We start from the raw sequence: 4,229 nt of genomic DNA, 5'->3' as shown, positions 1-4,229 counted from the left end.
TCAGGGCAACTAAAAAAACTATATTTTGTGAGACTTTTTAGATACTAAAATACTCAAAAGAACAATATGTTACATAAAAGCTATTTTAATTACAAAATGTTTTACTCATCTCAAACATTGTTAAAAACCAATGATAATTGGATATTGTGATACAATACACGTGGACCAATGTTTAATACAATATTTAATACCCAAACCCACACAGACATCACTTGCATAGATTCTGGTCTTAGACTATATTCCTGCATACCACTAATCATAGTCCAAATTAACCCCTTATGCCCAGAGCACTTCTTATACAGGCCTATGATTTACCATGGTCAAGGATTAGGGCTCCAGGAGTCCAACCAATCACTTGGGGTCATGTCACACCATGAAGGTGTTTGCACTCACCATCTGCTCCTGAGCCAAGCAGGTTTCTACAAATACACATATTTATTTGTCTTCCCAAATGAGGCTGGACCTACTGTATCTCAAATCTTATGATCCCAGTGTTAGACATGGAAGAGGCATTAAGTGAATTTTCTTTGAACTTTGCTTCAACAACAGGAGAATTACAAACAGTTTCACAGGCTGGTGTTGTAGTACAATGTACAAGGTATGAACAGTGGCAAAAAAGGTGCATAAGAAAAGGTTATACACATCCTTACTCTTATTGCTTCATCCTCCCGTCCTGCTGCAGGCTGAAGACCAACCTTAGCTCCTCTTCCCACCATCAGGGGTGGGCAAACTTTTTGACTTGAGGGCCGCAATGGGTTCATATATTGGACCCGGGGGCCGGACCAAGAGTAGATGAATGATGTGTATGTGTCATCCATAGTAAGTATAGTAATATTCCCCCATAGTAAGCATAGTAATTAATCCCCCATATAGTAATTCATCCCCCATAGTAATTCATCCCCCATATAGTAATTCATCCCCCATATAGTAATTTGTCCCCCATATAGTAATTCGTCCCCCATAGTAATTCATCCCCCATATAGCAATTTATCCCCCATATAGCAATTTATCCCCCATATAGCAATTCATCCCCCATATAGCAATTCATCCCCCATATAGTAATTCATCCCCCATATAGTAATTCATCCCCCATAGTAATTCATCCCCCACATATTAATTCATCCCCCATATTAATTCATCCCCCATATTAATTCATCCCCCATATAGTAATTCATTCCCCATATAGTAAGTCCCCCATATAGTAGTTCATTCCCCATATAGTAAGTCCCCCATATAGTAATTCATTCCCCATATAGTAAGTCCCCCATATAGTAATTCATCCCCCACATAGTAATTCATCCCCCATATTAATTCATCCCCCATATTAATTCATCCCCCATATAGTAATTAATTCCCCATATAGTAAGTCCTCCATATAGTAATTCATTCCCCATATAGTAAGTCCCCCATATAGTAATTCATTCCCCATATAGTAAGTCCTCCATATAGTAATTCATTCCCCATATAGTAAGTCCTCCATATAGTAATTCATCCCCCATATAGTAATTCATTCCCCATATAGTAAGTCCTCCATATAGTAAGTCATTCCCCATATAGTAAGTCCCCCATATAGTAAGTCATTCCCCATATAGTAAGTCCTCCATATAGTAATTCATTCCCCATATAGTAAGTCCCCCATATAGTAATTCATCCCCCATATAGTAATTCATCCCCCATATAGTAAGTCCTCCATATAGTAAGTCATTCCCCATATAGTAAGTCATTCCCCATATAGTAAGTCCCCCATATAGTAAGTCCCCCATATAGTAAGTCCCCCATATAGTCATTCCCCATATAGTAAGTCCCCCATATAGTAAGTCATTCCCCATATAGTAAGTCCTCCATATAGTAATTCATTCCCCATATAGTAAGTCCTCCATATAGTAATTCATTCCCCATATAGTAAGTCCTCCCTATAGTAATTCATCCCCCATATAGTAAGTCCTCCCTATAGTAATTCATCCCCCATATAGTAAGTCCCCCCTGTGTCAATTCACTTACCTTTCCTCCGCGCGTTCCTCTCGTATTCCCGCGCCGTTCTGGTCTTCAGGGCGGACTGTGAGAGGAGAAGAGCTCGTCACGCTGCCCCGCCTACATCCTGGCTGCCCCGCCTACATCCTGACAGCTGCAGAGTCCTGACGCCCGAGAGGAGGGAGGGGGCGGCCATCCGAGAGGGGGGGGCGGCCATCCGAGAGGAGGGGAGGGGAGAGGACGAGAGGAGGGAGGGGAGCGGGCGCCCGGCACACAGGAGAGCCGCATCTACGTTTGTATAGAGCCGCGGCTTGCCGACCACTGGCCTTGCGGGAGCCTAGCTCCGCGGGCCGGATTAAAAGGTCCGCCGGGCCGTATACGGCCCGCGGGCCGTAGTTTGCCCATTGCTGATCTAAAGAGACAGTGGCCTTGTACAGAGGACACACTTACCAAGCAGAGTATACACATATTAAAGGGGAACACCTGCCTACAGTTCTACTTCATTCTCATGAAAAACTGTAAATTTCAGTGCTCAGAGGTCTACCTAAGAGGAAGATGACCACAAAAGATGCATGATAAACAATGGATCATGAACTTCACCAGGAATGTATAGTAGATGCTGCCCTCCTCACCCGGGAAAGTCTTGTTTGTTGGTTGGTTTGTTTGTTTGGTGACCTTTGACATGATCAATGACTCCACTCCCTATAGTGAGGTCAGTGGTGTTCAATCTATGGTTCAGTATACACTATACTGCCAAAAGTAGTATGCACATGAACTTTAATGGCATCCCAGTCTTAGTCTGTAGGGTTCAATATTCAGTTGTCCCACCCTTTGCAGCTATAACTGCTTCAACTCTCCTGGGAAAACTGTCCACAAGGTGTAGGAGTGTGTTTATGAGAATGTTTGACCATTCTTGCAGAAGCGCATATGTGAGGTCAGGCACTGATGTCAAATGAGAAGGCCTGGCTCGCAGTCTCCACTCTAGTTCCCTTCACTGGAAATAAGGGGCCAAGCCCAACTCCTGAAAAACAACCCCACATCATAATCCCCTCTCCACCAAACTTTACACTTAGCACAATGTAGTCAGGCAAGTACTCCTGGCAATCACCAAACCCAGACATGTCCATCAGATTGCCAGATAGAGAAGCGTGATTTGTCACTCCAGAGAACACATCTCGACTACCCTAGAGTTCAGTGGCGGTGTGCTTTACACCACTGCATCTGACACTTTGCATTGCATTTGGTGATGTAAGGCTTGGATACAGTTGCTCGGCCACAGAAACCCATTCCATGAAGCTCTCTATGCACTGTTGTTGTGCTAATCTGAAGGCCACACAAAGTTTGGAGATCTTTAGCTATGGACTCTGCAGACAGTTGGTGACTTCTGCGCACTGTGCGCTTCAGCATGTGGTGACCATTTTAAGTGGCCTACCGCTTCTCAGCCGAGTTGCTGTTGTTCCCAGTTGCTTCCACTTTTTCAAAACACCAGTAACAGTTGACCGTGGAATATTTAGCAGAAAGGAAATTTCACGGATGGACTTATTGCACATGTGGCAACCTATCACAGTGCCACGCTTGAATTCACTGAGCTCCTGAGAGTGACCAATTCTTTCACAAATGTTTGTAGAAGCAGTCTGCATGTCTAGGTGCTTGATTTTATACACCTGTGGCCATGGAGTTTGGAACACCTGAATTCAATGATTTAGAGTGGTGTCCCAATACTTTTGGCAATATAGTGTGTATGTATATATATATATATATATATATATATATATATATATATAAAAATATATATGGATATGGCTCTATCACATGTTGGTTAGCACAGCTCTGAGGAAGGAGATATGCCTCAGAAATGCATCAGCTTGCCAGTCTAGCTGGGTTGCATGGACACATGCAAGTTCCCTTGCTGTGGCATCTTTTGGTTTTTATGCAATTTTACTTTCCACTTCTGTCAGTATCTATTTGGCATTTATGGTTTGTGAACAATAAATTATTGGTAATGCACTAGGCATTTGCGCTCTCCTGTTTATCCTTTTTGTGTTTTTTTCTACTTCATTCTCACTCTATGGAAGATCACCTTATTGACTTGAGTATTGGGAAAAGTGGTAGGCAAGTAGCTGCAATAAAAAACTATTAAGAACTTGGTTACATATACAGTATAGCTGACATGTTTACATTGTAATAGAAAGTAATTAGTAGTCACTGATAGTTTGTACTCTGATTAGCTTTTAATACATGACATTATATGAAAATAA

This window comes from Staurois parvus, unplaced genomic scaffold (genome assembly GCF_062004578.1).
Source record: "Staurois parvus isolate SC_StPar_1 unplaced genomic scaffold, SC_StPar_1.0 ptg000409l, whole genome shotgun sequence".
NCBI lineage: Eukaryota > Metazoa > Chordata > Amphibia > Anura > Ranidae > Staurois > Staurois parvus.
The sequence above is the reverse complement of the archived record's forward strand: the minus strand, read 5'-3'. Positions refer to the sequence as shown.